At 37.8% G+C, this 16,517-nt stretch overlaps 1 pseudogene; it reads right to left on the reverse strand.

Moving 5' to 3' along the window:
• On the reverse strand, window positions 13,316-14,389 carry LOC100523142 (annotated as a pseudogene).

Consider the following 16,517-nt stretch of genomic DNA (forward strand, 5'->3'; position numbering starts at 1 on the left):
TCTTTTATCCAAACAGGATGCAGCTCCTCCTTGCTCCCATCATAATCTTTATCTTGAACTACCTGTCCACAGGGAACTGATGCCAGTTGCTCAGCCTGGGACCCATCTATCACCTGACTCAGAAATAGTGATGCCCATCATGAGAATTTGATAAGATAAGGTATATAAAACACTCTACATAGCATCAAGCACTTGTAATCACTCAATAAATAGAGCTAGTCTATCCCCCCCTTTTTTTAGGGCTGCACGCATATCATATGGAGGTCCCGGGCTAGGGGTCAAATTGGAGCAACAGCTGCTGGCCTACACCACAGCCATGGCAATGCCAGATCCAAGCTGTAGCTACAACCTACACCACAGTTCTTAATTGGAGAGGTCTATGCTTCTTAATTGGACAGAAACATGAGATTTTAAAGATAACTTAGTCACTCAGGGAGGAAATACATTTTTCTGGGAATAGAGGACTTCAGGGCCACACCATGGCATAGGAAAGTTCTCAGACAAGGTGTCAAATCAGAACTGTAGCCACCAGCCTATACCACAGACACAGCAACTTGGGATCCCAACCACATCTGGGACCTATACTACCACTTGTGGCAATGCTGGATCCTTAACCCACTGAGCCGGGCCTGGGATCAAACCTGCATCCTCTCAGACACTATGTCAGGTTCTTAACCCACTGAGTCACCAGAGGAACTTCTCATTAACCTTCTCATGATGGTGCCTCTGTCATTTACTTGTGTGATTCCCTCAAATTATAAAAGTGTCGTGCACTGACTCCCTTCCACTGTGAGAAAAACCAGTCTGTGCTTAACGCCTAATGGGAGGACACCATCTCTAAGTAAAGATAATAATTGTGGGGCTCAGACTTCATTATGGAAAGGAAACAAATTTCATGGAATTTATCGAGTTTAATTTTTCAATGTAACCATTGTTATATTAGAATATAAATCTTAAATCATAAAATTTATTTTTAAGCATACCATTTAACTATTTCAAAAGAGAGTTTTTTTTTTTTTTTTTCCAAGTGATGCAAACATGGGCAAAATGTTGTTTTCACCAATTTACAACTATTGGGACCATAACCCTAGAAAAATAATATTGCTATTGCAAACTCAAAGTCTATATTGATTAGACTTGAAATACATTTAGATGGGAGAAGATGACTGGGAAGAAAGTCACTGCAGTACTCAGCAGGTAAAGTTGGAGGAGCCACCCTGCGTCCACTGGCCTCAGTGTAGTTCAGGTGGGGATCCATCAGAGGGGATGGATGTGACCTGGCAGCTTGGGAGGCCTGAGTGGTGGGGAGGGAATAGCATGGCTTAAATACCTAGGCCACTCCTGGGAAGGGCCCATCAGGGCTTGGTGCTTGGCTTCCTGGATGGTTTGGAAAGACCCCATGGGATGTGGTGGTTCTCATGACCTCTTCCAGGAACTTGAGCTCCTCGAGCATCTCCACCATCTCCTCTTCTTGTTGAGACTGCTTGACTCTCTCTTTCTCCAGTTCTTGAGCCAGAGAATTGACTTCCTCCATCAACATCAGGTTGATTCTCATCATCTCTCTGTAGGTGTCAGTGAGGCCAGGTATATTTAATGACTTGGTCTCTAGCCTGGCATTCTCTAAAGATGTCTCCATCTCTTCATTCTCCTTTTGAGCAGCATAAATCTTGTCAATGAGTCGGCATTTCTCCTCAATCTGTGCAGCCAGTGTTTTTGCGAGCTGCTTTTCACGTCTCAGGTAAAGTCGACTATGAACAGACCGAAGCAGTCGCAATGTAAAGAAGAGGCCTGCCAAGAATGGGACGATGACAGACCAACACACCACTGTCTCCCACTGGAGGCTCAGGAAAGTGAACCATGAACCAAAGTCACTGGGCAGCAGCAATACCAGCACCTCACTCAGCTTCCCATGGATCAGCCCAAAGCCAAGCTCCACAGAGGACAGCAGCCCCTCCATGGCACTGATCCAGCACAGGGCTCTGCCCAGTTACCATGGGTCCATCAGGCACAACAAACCCCAACATTCCACCTGGAACCCAACCCGCAACTGCCATTCTGGATTGGTCAGTTATCTGCTCAGTGATGGGGGAGGGGGGCAGGGGGGAGATTTGTAAATAAATAAATAAATAAATATAACTTAGTCCCTCAGAATTGCGGGATCAAAATGAATTATCATATATATGTGTGTGTGTGTGTGTGTGTGTGTGTGTGTGTGTGTATATATATATATTTGTGTTTTGAGGGCTGCGCCAGCAGCACATGGAGGTTCCCAGGCCAGAGGTCTAACTGGAGCTGTTGCCTCCAGCCTACACCACAGCCACAGCAATGCCAGATCTGAGCCACATCTGCAACCTACACCGCAGCTCATGGCAACGCCGGATCCTTAACCCACTGAGTGAGGCCAGGAATCACACCCACAGACTCATGGTTCCTAGTCGGATTCATTTCTGCTGTGCCACCACAGGAACTCAGAATTATTATATTTAGATTAGATTTAATATATGACACCTACATGTTCATTCATTTTTGTTGTAGTAGTTGGCCAGTGAGTGCACCTAAGATGTTTTTTGCCTGAGAGTCATCTGTTTTCCTACTCTTTAACTTTTTCATCCCTGTATTTCCAAACCCTGAAACACATATTTCAAGGTCTTCCTATTTGGCTTCAAAGGAAGTAGTTGAATGCATGTTGAGAGAAATTAGTATAAAGCTATTCCAAATAGTCTGAAGGAAAATATCAAATCATAAGTGGCATTATATACACATCAGCTTATATGCTTTAATGTAGAGGAATTGATATAAAATTTACATCATATTTTTTTTGTTTCAAAATAGACACCTGCAAGATAATCTGACTTTCCAAAAACTGATATAAAAATAATTTCCCAGCATGCTTCCTTTTTTGTTCCACTCTGTTTTCTATTCTCCAGAACAAATCTAGAGTGATGTTTTAAAGTGCATATTAGTTCACGTGACTTCTTATAAAATCCTCTAAAATCTTCATGTTACACATAAAATGAAGCCAATCTTGTAATGGTCTGCAAGGCACTGTGTGATATGGTTTTTGTTTTTTTTTTTAAGGGCTGCACCCACAGCATACGGAAATCCCCAGGCTAGGGATCTAACCAGAGCTACAGCTGCTGGCCTACACCACAGCCACGGCAACACCAGATCTGAGCCACGACTGCGACATACACCACAGTTCATGGCAACACCAGATCCTTAATCCACTGAGCAAGAACCCAAATGTACCCACTGATCGAACCCGCAACATCAAGGTTCCTAGTCAGATTCCTTTCTGCTATGCCACCACGGGGACTCCTGATCTTGTTCTTGACTCTTTCTGAATGTTCTTCCTTCTGTCCTTTTCCATCTTACTCTACAGAAGACTGTTTTTTCTTAATGACCCTTGAATGTATCCAGCTCATTTAATATTCAGAGAGAGTACCTTTCCATTTATTGCTGGTTTAAGCATAATATTTTTTTCTATTCAGATGTCTCTTCATCTTCCAGGGCTCTTGCCTGATTAATTTCTGTCCCATCATTTTCTATGCATAACACACCAATACCTACAAGTATATTTGAACAAGGTTATTGAGTGTGATATACTTAGTACAATTATATCAGGAGAGGTTTTTTTTTTTTACTCTAACTTTTGATAGCATCTTTGTCATGGTCTTCGGTGTTTTTTTTTTGATCTTATTTTATTTCATTTTTTTTTGGTATTTTTTTTCCTTTTAGGGCCCCACCGCAGCATATGGAGGTCCCCAGGCCAGGAGTCTAATCGGAGCTGTTGCCTCCAGCCTATACCACAGCCACAGCAACTCCAGATCCGAGCTGCTTCTGCAACCTAACACCACAGCTCACAGAAACACCGGATCCTTAACCCCTGAGTGAGCCAGGGATCAAACCTGCAACCTCATCGTTCCTAGTTGGATTCGTTTCCACGGTGCCACAACAGGAACTCCAGTTTTTTGGTCACTTTTATGTGTCAATCACATAGTTATGGTTTTCAGCTTTGTTTTTCTCTATTCTCACTTTTGATGATTCCTAATAAGCTAGTATCAACTTTTGAAATCTACTATCCATAGCATTTCAGGACCATCAATTCTTGCTTCAACTATAACCTTTATTTTATTCAGCCACATGTATCAATTTTTTCTCAACAGCAATTTATCTCCAATATCTCTGATGGATTATTTTTATGGAAATTTGTTTTCTGCTTTTGTTTCATCGATGCAGTTTTTACCTATATTAATTACACTTGTTTTAAATCTTTTTTTCTGATTACTTTAGTACTACTTTCACATGTGTCTGGATATTTTAGTTTGCAATCTGATTTTACAGTCTCCATGCTTTTCAGATAACTTGTGGTCTTTGACTGCTTCAAGTTCACAATTCCTTAACAATTGCATGCTGCCTCTTCTTGCAGCAGAGCGAGAGATAGGAACGCCATAGTTCACATTCCTTACTTCTTCAATAAAATGAGAAAATGATGAGAGCATAGTTTTGCATCTGATCTTCCTTATCTTTTCTCAGCCTTGCCTGGGTTGGGCCTTTCACTGGGTGGTCGTCCCTTTTGGTTGCCCCTCCCTCACCCCAAACATCTACCATCTTTAGGCACAGAAATCCTTGTAACTGTGCCATTTTATTTGGTATTCTCTTCCCCAGGCCTTCACAGTGTCTAAGATATCATTTTTCTCTTAGTTTGAATCACATCTGCTTTATGTTTTTCAAATAGTCTTGAAAATAACTTCTCTTTTGTGCTTCTGAGAGAATCCATGCATTTACTCTATTTTAAAATGTATTTTCCAATATTTTATGATCTGATCAAAGGAAAACAGATTGTAGAATCTGCTCACAATATAACTTAAAAGAAAAATTATGTTGTCAGCCACAGGGGAAGTCCTAGCCTGGGAACCTCCATATGCCACGGGTGTGGCCCTAAAAAGACAAAAAAAAAAAAAAAAAAAAAAAAAAGACAAAAAACCCAACAACAAAACAAAAGAAGAATTAAAGGCATAAGGGAGTGTCCATTATGCCACAACAGAAACGAATCTAAGATCCATGAGGATGCAGGTTCAATCCCTGGCCTTGCTCAGTGGTTTGAAGATGTGGTGTTGCCATAAGCCATGGTGTAGGTCACAGATTCAGCTCAGATCTAGCATTGCTGTGGCTATGGTGTAGGTCAGCAGCTATAGCTCCAATTCAACCCCTAGCCTGGGAAATTCCATATGCCATGAGTGTGGGACTAAAAAAGCAAAAAAAAAAAAAAAAAAAAGACATGTTACTTTAGATAGAAATTTTAAGTAGATATAAATTAATTGCAGCTCTTCTTTAAAGGATCAATAGATGTCCCTGAAAGCCCTTTAATATGGGTATTTTCTAATAGAATTCCAGAAGTAGTCTTGAAAAACTCATTCTTAGCCTAATATCTCTTTGTGCTAACGTGCATCCTCTGCATTTGCATGATGTTTTCTAGTTTGCGAAGATATTCTTGGCTAGTCATGGTACTGATTGGACATTATCTCTTATGTCCGAAAGTACTCATATTTCATTGACATCCATAAAAAACTGCTAAGAACCCATACAATTTTAAGATATGAATATTTATTTTGGGTATTTATTTGGAGATATTGATTTTGGAGTGGATAAGAAAAATAAAATATTGAGAGATTGGAAAATTTATCACATATGTCTGAGCCAGAAACAATAAGTGCTGATCATTTTAAAACCCAAGAAAATACATTGCTTTTTTCCTTGAAAAAATTTGACATAACAGCAGGGATGCATGTGGGATGAATTCCCGATTTTCTAAATTAAATATAAGTCAGGAGTTCCCATTGTTGCTCAGCAGAAACGAATCTGAACCTGACCAGCATCCATGAGGATGCAGGTTTTGATCCCTGGCCTCGCTCAGTGGGTTAAGGATCTAGTGTTGCCATGAGCTGTGGTTTAGATCTCAGATGCTTTGATTTAGGTCACAAATGAGACTCAGATCTCACGTTGCTGAGCCTTAGGCCAGCAGCTAAAGCTCTAATTCGACTCCTAGCCTTGGAACCTCCATATGCTGTGGGTGTGGCCCTAAAAAGATGATAACAACAACAAAAAAAGTAAATGTAAGTCAATCAGAATTTATTGGAAGACTACTCTGACCAAAATATTAGCATACCAGGAAGAAAAAAAAATCTTACCTAAACTTACCTTAAAGAGAGAGTCTAATACCATCAGTTGTTTTAAAGAATTGGTTTAAGCATATTTATCTAAAAGTTGTCAGTGTTTTTTTTCATCTACAAAGTTTAACTTCAATCCCATCTTTATATGACTTGAGGGAATAGATAATGTCAAGATTTAAAGAGGATATTCCTTAGGTTCTATTAGGGCAAAACCATAAAGATTTAAGTCAACAGGAAATTACTTGACTGTTAGCATGATTATACTTTCAATAGAAAGTCTTCCTTTTAAAGACCAGTAAGTAGCAAAATGTAGCCCTGTAATTTGAAAATTCTCTGCCCTTCCCACAGGGAAAGAAAGCTTACCTTGGTTTCTAAATCTCAGTACTAAAGTAGAGTTAATAAAATAATGACTTGTCCCACCCTAAATTTGTGTTTATGAACCCAACCAGTGCAGAAGTTTCCATTGAGATTGCTAGATTTTTTTTTTTTTTTTAAAGTTCTTTGGATATGATTTTTGGCCTGGTTTTGATGTTACTCATTTGTTTTTGGATCAGTTTTTACCATGTGGCTGGGATGTTTTGTTGTAATACTAAGTTGCACCATTGCTATTCTAAAAAGTTGAACTGAATGGAAATTAAACCTCAAAAAAACATCATGTTAGAGCAATATCAAATATCTGACTTGAACTGACAACGGCAGGGTAGGGCAGGGCAGGGAATTTCTTGTTGTATCTGATTCTTTGTGTTAGACACATTGAGTTAGAAGTAGTGGCTTTTCCCATACTTTTTTTACTCAGCACTAAAAATATAAAAGAAGTTCTGAGTTGATCTGGTTTTAAAACAAAATTAGTTTAGAACGTACTATATATAAATGCAATTTATTTAACCTTAATTTATAGCAAGAAGTAAACAAAATATATATATACATTTATTTTGAGACTTTAAGTAACTAAATAAGATTTTTATCTTCTCAGAGGGACATATTAGATTAAGTATGATGCTAAGTCTTCCTGTTCAAATATTCTGTATTTAATTATCCACTGGAAAAAAATTATCATTTTCCTTGAAAATACTTAACTCTATAAGGCACTCTTATTTTAAAATGCAAATGAATTACTAGCATATACATGACAATTTTGCTTTAAATCGGAAGTTTGACTGAAAGTTTAAGAGTATTGTCATGACATGGGTATTAACATTATACAAATGGAATTTCCCGTAATGTAAACACAAGATCTGACTTCTGCTCCCTCCTCACCCCCAGAATGAAAAATTGTGTCTTTTGCTAACATTATATAAATTTTAATCAGTACCTTGTTAGTATAAAGTGGAATTCACATTAAAAATAACCTGAGTTTTTGGTATAGTTTAAAACTTTTTTTCTCAGCATTAAAGAAAAAATATCATTTTCATGTTAAATGTATTTGGAAAAAGAGTCCCATTATTTATCTATAATAAATGCATTTTCTTTTAAATCTTTTATTGATGCTACTAGGTAAAATATATTATGGAACTAATAAAGGACAGTAAAAGAAATACTGTGTGCTAGAGGACCTCAAACCAAACAAAATTTTAAATTGATCATGCAGATCTGTTTTTTTTGGTAAAAAATGTCAATTGTTTAATGGTCTTATAAAAAAAAAAAAAAAATGATTGCCCAGGAGGCCAGATTATTTAGTGGAAGTATCATTGGATTTTGAAACCAACAACAAAAAAAATGACCTGTGAAAATAACCAAGCCAAAAAAATTGATATTGAAGTAGTCTTCTCATGGTTCACACCCATGAAATAGCTTTGTCGTGATTTTTCATTGGGAGGTACTTTGTCAGGATCATAATGAGGTAAGGAGATAGACATTGTGAGCTACCCAAACATTTTTAATCAACTTTTTTTCTTTTAAATTGTCTAGTTTGGGAAAGCATGATCAGAGAACTTACAAATCCTCAGTTTCACATTCCTTTTTGTGTGTGTGTGTGTGTGTCTTTTTTTTTAGGGCCGCACCCGTGGCATATGGAGGTTCCCAGGCTAGAGGTCTAAAGAGCTGCTGCTGCCAGCCTCCGCCAGAGCCACAGCAATGCCAGATCCAAGCTGTGTCTGCGACCTACACGACAGCTCATGGCAACGCCGGATCCTTAACCCACTGAGCGAGGCCAAGGGTCGAACCTGCAACCTCATGGTTCCTAGTCAGATTCGTTTCCACTGAGACACGATGGGAACTCCCAGGTGAACATTATTAACAAATATTCGGCATTTACAGTATTTTCTGTAGGGAAAGGACTTGAAAGATTTTGGGTATCTTCGTGTATGCAAATTAATGATTTTCAGAAAACAAAATTGAGACGTGGTGAAATAGCTCTCCTGAGTGTCTTACATGCATTATGTCATTTAGTTCTCATGACAACCCTACGAGCTAGGCAGTCTTAGCATCTGTATTTTACAGATGCAGAAACTAAAACTTAGAAATGTTGAGCAACTTGCCCAAGATTGCACAGCTGGTGACGGTGAAGTGGGGAATGAACTGAATAACCTGTCTCCAGAGCCAGTTTTCTCTACCGTGTCTACATTGCCTTCCTGTGCCTGCGTTCATGGCAGCAGTTAAGAGGGAAGGGAAGAGGGGTCATTGGTGCTGTGTGTTGGGGCTGGGAGCCACTGTTTGATCTAGGGATGAGCAAACATAGATTGGCTTGGAGCAGGTAGAATGACTAAAGCAAGAATTTTACATGTAGGCTTAGGCTATCTCTGAGCAGATAGAGTGACTTTATTCTAGATTTGGGACTAGGTCTTCAGCAGATGAAAACAAATTGAAATTGGTCAGTATAGACATTAGTCATTAGTATGCAATCATTTGTTTATTGAAAAGATATTCACTGAGGAGTACTTTTGTGATGCAATGGGTTAAGGGTCTAGGATTTTCACAGTGGCTAGGACAGGACCCTGAGGGCTCCAAAATAATGAGGGCAGAAAGAGGAGCTAAATTGATTTAGTTACTATATAAATGGAAAAATTAGAAAAACCAAGGTATTCTCGAAGCCAAGAGAACAGGTTTCAAGATGGAAAGCACAAAGCATATATAGTTCAGGTAGGTGAGAAGTCAGAAAATGTGTACAGTATTCCTTCACAGAAATTTAGATATGTTGGAAAAGTACCTATGCTCCCCCCCAACAAAAAAAAACGAAAAAGGGGAAACTTTTTCAATGTACAATTGAGCTGGCAAAAATAAATGAAGAAGAGACTCTTTTCATGGTTCATAATAAAGGACATTGAATCACTGTGGATTGGAAACATCTCCAAGTTTTTAGTTCATAAGGGAACCTGAGAAATGGAGTGAGATTATGAGGTAGGTAGGTTTTTCTTTTAGAATGAAACACACACACACACACTTTTCAAAATAACTCATTTGAAACCATTGTTGCAGAGAAAGGAGGAATAACAAGGGAATTCAAGGAGAGAAAAGAAGAGGTGATCCTGACGGAAAGTGACTGCATTGAATGGAGGGGGAACTCCTGGTATATAATGGGAGCAATGGGAGAAAGTGAATTCAAGTACCAGTAGATTTGCAGATTCCATGGTGGAAAAAGGAAGGGTTTCTATGTGAGAGAGATTTTGTTCAGACTCTACAAAATTTTTCCCCGAGCAGGTTTTAGTGAAGTGACAGAACCACAGTTCCCTCTAGAATTCCAAAAATGGGAATGATTTCCTTAGTCAATAAGGGACTATGATGCTTAAGATGCATGTCCCAATTACAGAGGGTGCCAGTAAAAATATATCAACCAATGATTTTTAAAAAAGTCAGCATAGTGTTCCCAATGTGGCTCAGAGGTAACGAACCCAACTAGTATCCATGAAAATGCAGGTTCGATCCCTAGTCTTGTTCAGTGGGTTATGGATCTGGCATTGTCATGAGCTGTGGTGTAGGTTGCAGACGTGGCTCGGATCTGGCATTGCTGTGGCTGTGGCTGTGGCTGGCTGCTGTAGCTCTGATTAGACCCCTACTGTGGCAACCTCCACAGGCTGTGGGTGCGGCTCATAAAAGCAAGAAAAAAAAAAGAAATTATTAATTCTATATTTATTCTTAGAAATTAATCTTTTTAAGTTGTGATTTATGCATTCTTATGCTGTTTAATTTTATTGTTTATTTTTTATTACAGTTCCAATAATAAAGACCCAAATAATTCTACAATTGTGGTTTCTTCCATATTAAAAAAAAAATCCAAAATTATTTGAGAATTCCACAACTGTCTAAGTTAAGGTCAGGTTTGTGCATTGCTTAAAATTTGTCAAATTTGTTTCAAAAATGAAAACAATTTTTAATATTCTTCTGGGTGATTTTGCCACAGACATATTTCATAATTCTGTACTAAGTTTAAGTGTTGTTTGTTAGATTTCAGTGTTTCAAAGTCTCCCTTTGCAGCTGCAAAGTATAACCTCTCAGCTGCCCTGATGAATTTAAGGGCGTTGAACATGAGAAAGTGCCTGCCGAAGTAGTCTGATCACTGTTCAGACTAGATAAAAACAAGGCGTGAGAAAAAAACAATAAAAATAAACTTATTTACAAAACAGAAATAGACTCACAGACATAGAAAACAAATTTATGGTTTTCAAAAGGGAAAGGGGAAGGGAGATATTAGGAGTTTTGGAATAATGGATACAGACCACCATATGTAAAACAGATAACCAACAAGGAACTAAGAAACTACTGTATAGCACAGGGAACTATACTCAATATCTTATAATGGAAAATAATTTACTATCTTATAATGGAAAAGAATATATATATATATGTATAACTGAATCATCCTGCTGTACACCTGAAACTAACACAGCATCATGAATCAACTATATTTCAATATTTTTAAAAATAAAATAAAGTTCAGGGGCAAAGTTCAACAGTTGAAATAAAATAGAATTAAAGCTTAACAAAAAAAAAGCCAACAAAATCTTATAAAGATTCTGCAAAAGAACTAAAATGGACTTCATTCCTAACTTGTCTATTCTTTCAATTATTTCTCCCTTCCTAGATATGTATCCCCACTAATGACTTGGTGAAGGAAAAAAAACATTAACTTTAGTTTTAGACATAGGATACTAAAGATTATATGTCAGTAGATGTGTCTCATTGAAAGGTTTACCCTACCCTGTGTGAGTGTTCTCATTTATAAAAGTAAAATCAAAGCTACTCCCTAATAAGATTTTACATTTATTTAGAACTTAATTGTTTGGATTTGAAGGTAAGCATTGTACTGTAATTAGTTATCATACAAATACTGTCTTTTATACTCTTTAAAATTATTGAGACTCCTATAGGGCTTATATTTGTATTTACCAATATTCTTTGCATTGGAAATTAAAAATGAAAAATTTAACTCATATGGTGTTGTACATCCATTATATCTTAATAAAGCTGGGAAAAAAAAGGAAGGTAAAAAATGAAGTTTAAAAAATATCTATAGGAGCCCCCATTGTGGCACACTGGAAATGAATCCAACCAGTATCCATGAGGATGTGGGTTGAAACCCTGGCCTTGCTCAGTGGGTTGGGGATCTGCATTGCTGTGAGATGTGGTATAGGTCACAGACGTAGCTCAGAACCCACATTGCTGTGGCTATGGGGTAGACCAGCAGCTGTAGCCTATAGCTCTGATTTGACTCCTAGCCTGGGAACTTCCATATGCCACGTGCAGACTTAAAGAAAGAAAGAAATCTGTGTTCATTTTAAAATAGTAATTTTAATGAAACTACTATATATGTAATTTCATGAAAAATAACTATTATTCTTCAAGTAAGTAAAAAAGTAGTTAACGAGGAGGCTAGCATATTACATATTTTCAAATCTCTCTAGTGTTTTAAATAGAAGAGAATTAGAATCTTTTTTTTTTATTTTTAGGGCTGCATGTGCAGCTTATGGAAGTTCCCAGGCTAGGGTTTAAACTGGAGCTGTAGCTGCCAGCCACAGCCACAGCAATGCCAGATCTGAGCCACATCTGCCGCCTACACCACAGCTCATGGAAATGCTGGATTCTTTTGTTATTTTTAAATTTTTTTTATTTTTTGTCTTTTTGTCTTTTTGTTGTTGCTGTTGTTGCTATTTCTTGGGCCGCTCCTGCGGCATATGGAGGTTCCCAGGCTAGGGGTTGAATCGGAGCTGTAGCCACCGGCCTACGCCAGAGCCACAGCAACGCGGGATCCGAGCCGCGTCTGCAACCTACACCACAGCTCACGGCAACGCCGGATCGTTAACCCACTGAGCAAGGGCAGGGACCGAACCCGCAACCTCATGGTTCCTAGTCGGATTCGTTAACCACTGCGCCACGACGGGAACTCCATTTTTTTTTTTATTTTATTTTTATTTTTTGTCTTTTTGTCTTTTTGTTGGAAATGCTGGATTCTTAACCCACTGAGTGAGGCCAGGGATAGAGCTTGCATCCTCATAGATACTAGTCAGGTTTGTAACCTACTGAGCCACAACAGAAACTCCCGAGAACTGGAATCTTCTATCCACTTTTGTATTCAGTTTGTCAATTATTAAAATGGATGAAGAAGACGTTCCTGTTGTGGTGCAGCGGAAATGAATCTTACTAGTATCCATGAGGAAACAGGTTCAATCCCTGGCCTTGTTCAGTGTATCCAGGATCTGGCATTGCCACAAATACTCTAGTGGAGTTCACAGATGCAGCTCAGATCCTGTGTTGCTGTGGCTGTGGCGCAGGCCAACAGCTATAGCTCCAGTTGGACCCCTAGCTTGAGAACCTCCATATGACATGGGTGCGGCCCTTAAAAAAAAAAAAATGAAGAAAATCCAGGGTCACACAGATATGTAGTTGGAGAGGAAAACAATATTTCAATTGTATTTTCTCATAATTTTCAATATCTACTTTTGATATTACAAAGACTCTAATGGCAATGCCATAAATGCTACTTTGCAGTATGGAATCTGAAACCAAATCAGCAAACATTTCATATTCTTTTTCCTTAAAATCTGTTGGTTTATTCTGTACTTTCCTTTTTTTAAAAAGTTTTATTTTTATAAGAAACAAAAAAGAAAGTGAAAAAGCTAAAGAAATTATATATAAAGAAATTACATGTAAGACAATTACAGGGATAACCTCTATACCCTACTGTTGGCTGGTTCAAAAGCTTATGGGCCTTATGTTATAACGGACTGGGTAAATCTTCCCCCTTGGACCTCTGAGAGCCTCTGGCAGTGTCCTAAACTGCTCAGTTTCACATGAAACCTCTTGTCAACTTTCAAAGCTGTGAACTCCTTTATGTCAGGCTCCACTATAAAATAATGGCCTTTGGTTTCCTTTGTTTCTTCATGAATAAATTTGTGATAGAGATTTCTAGCCACAGAATTCATAGACTTTTTTGGTTTGTTTTATATTTACCAACCACCGCCTTGTTGATTTCTTTAATAACATCATTAATTTGACAATAGGTTAAGCAAGAGTTCATGTATGCAGTAATGCCTTTAAACTCATCAGAAGTTATAAATCACATTTCCCTTAACTTTTTTTGTTCTTTGGGGAGCTTTTTTGGGGGTTCATATTCCTCAATCTTGGCTGGTTCTTCAGGGCCAAGATCTGATGCATTAACAACATTCTGGGTTACTGTTACTTGAGGAGAATGGGGAGGGATATTTTCTTTGAAATATTCCACATCTTTATAATCTTCTTTAAGAGATTCACAGAGTTCCTTGTGTGAACTGTTGGTTTGTTCTTGATACTCAATTTCCAATTCCAGTTTATTTAGAAATTCATTTACTACAATGACCTCATCTCCTATTTTATTTAATGTAGTCTTCAAGGTAGGTTTCTTGACCACAATTTCTTTTTTTTTTTTTTTTTTTTTTTTTTGTCTTTTTGCTATTTCTTGGGCCACTCCCATGCATATGGAGATTCCCAGGCTAGGGGTCGAATCTGAGCTGTAGCCACCGGCCTACACCACAGCCACAGCAATGTGGGATCTGAGCCGCATCTGTGACCTACACCACAGCTCACCGGCAACGCCGGATCGTTAACCCGCTGAGCAAGGGCAGGTACCGAACCGGCAACTTCATGGTTCCTAGTCGGATTCATTAACCACGGCGCCACGACGGGAACTCCCCTTGACCACAATTTCTTAAAGACAGAGTGTTTTGTTTTGTTTTGTTTTGTTTTTTAGTATTGCCAATCTTTTCATTAATATGAGAGCACAACTGTTCCAGGTCTCAGGAGGCCATCCTTTACGCCTCTACTGCAGTAGCAAGATGTGAAAACCACTCCAGTCTTGGCTGGGAGCCCAGGATCATGAGACTCCTATTCGGTTCAGTACATCCAGTGGATCATTTAGCCATGCATATTTTTGCAACGTCATACGTTGGTCATTTGTACAATATTAGTTCACTGAGTTAGGTGACTATTAGTTCACTGAGTTAGGCAGATTTTTTCCAAATGGTAACACATATCATTATATAACATGAAAGCCAATAGTCATTAATACTGTCACTGATTTTTTTTTTTTTTTTTTTTTTTGGTCTTTTTGCCATTTCTTGGGCCACTCCCGTGGCATATGGAGGTTCCCAGGCCAGGGGTTGAATCGGAGCTGCAGCCACCGGCTTACACCGGAGCCACAGCAACGCAAGATCCGAGCCTTGTCTGCAACCTACACCACAGCTCATGGCAACGCGGGATCCTTAACCCACTGAGCAAGGCCAGGGGTCGAACCGGCAACCTCATGGTTCCTAGTCGGATTCGTTAACCACTGCGCCACGACGGGAACTCCCTTGTCACAGATCTTAATGGAAGAGGCTTTCAGTATTAGAAGGTGCTGAGCTCATGGGACAGATAAACATTTCCCAAAGTTACAATTTCACTGGAATGCTTGAATATGAATAAATGCCATAGTATTTTCATTTAAGTGACCGACTCAATTTCTGAGAAAATATTTGTCAAACATCCAAGTTTATATAACAATAGTTTCTCTCTCCATCATTATTTGAAGCAAATAGAGGATTCCAGGAAAAAAGCACTGATTCAGCTTGAAATCAAGCACAACTTCTTTTTCTTTAGACAACTATGATAAGGGGTGTGCGAAGTACTTGGTATAGGCACTTCCTTTTTCATCACATGGAATGTTAAAAAGATACATGCATGATTTAATAAAATTTAATAACTGAATTGCTTTATCATAGTTTCAGTGAATAAAATATTTTACATATATATCCTATTATTTTTCAATGATACAACATTTAAGGGCAAAATCTTTCTAGTCAGGTTAATTTTAGCTCTTCAGTGTTCTAGCTACGTGAATTTACATTTCTTAAAATTTCAGTTTTTTTGTCAGAGATGTTTAATAAGTATATATAATACAGAAATATATAATATGTAACAATAATTAAAAATTATTTGGCCTGCATCATACAGATGTTGTGAAGATTAAACTAGTATTTAAAAGTCTTGGCACAGAAAGCCCTAAAGTATATAGTATTCAAATAATAATATTAAAAGCCACTTGTTCATAGGCCAAACCCATGGTTCCTGGTTTCATGTTCAAGGCTCTTCTCAGTGTGCTAGGCCCTCTTCTGGTTGTGTGGCTTCAAAAATGCACAAATATGATTCCTTATTTCAGATTGGTTAATTTTGTTGTCTTTACCAATTTAAAACATAAACTGTAGTTCTAAGTATAAACTGGCTTTGAGTGTGAAGTTAGATATTTCCTTATCATTTTGATCATTGTGTTTCACTTTGTATAGGAGAGAAAAGCACTTTCATATACATTTTTAAGCATAATGGAATGTTATTCTGAGTCCATTAGACATGACACCTGTCAGCTAAGCTTTTAACAAATAGCTTATTCAAGTTATCTGCAAAATAATCTCCCATGTGAGATACTTTTTCTTGGTTTTCTTTTTTCCTCTTTTCTCAACCCATAGTTTCTGTAGTCATACTTACTGCTTTGAAGTTAAAAAGCCAATTATGCTTTAATAATCTTTTAGATACTCAGTTACTTCAAATTGTATGTAAATGGAACAATGTAGACCTTTTAGATGGAATGTTTCCAACAGATCTGAATACAGCAGATGATTTCATTTTTTTATCCTATATAGAATTGAGAAATGTGTTTTAAATACCCTTGTATTTAGCATAATAGAAATAAAATAATAGTAACACTAGCAACCATAACAACAATAATAATAAACAAAACTATTCCTGAGTTTGTCTCCATAATGTACTCACTTAAAACATTTACTTAGAAACATGCTACTTCCAGTATAGAAAAGGAGACTTACACATAGGTTAACATTGCCAAATCATGTTCATTTTCAATTAATTCATATGTTTGATAGATCATTTTAATTAATATGAGTT

This window comes from Sus scrofa, chromosome 13 (genome assembly GCF_000003025.6).
Source record: "Sus scrofa isolate TJ Tabasco breed Duroc chromosome 13, Sscrofa11.1, whole genome shotgun sequence".
Classification (NCBI taxonomy): Eukaryota; Metazoa; Chordata; class Mammalia; order Artiodactyla; family Suidae; genus Sus; species Sus scrofa.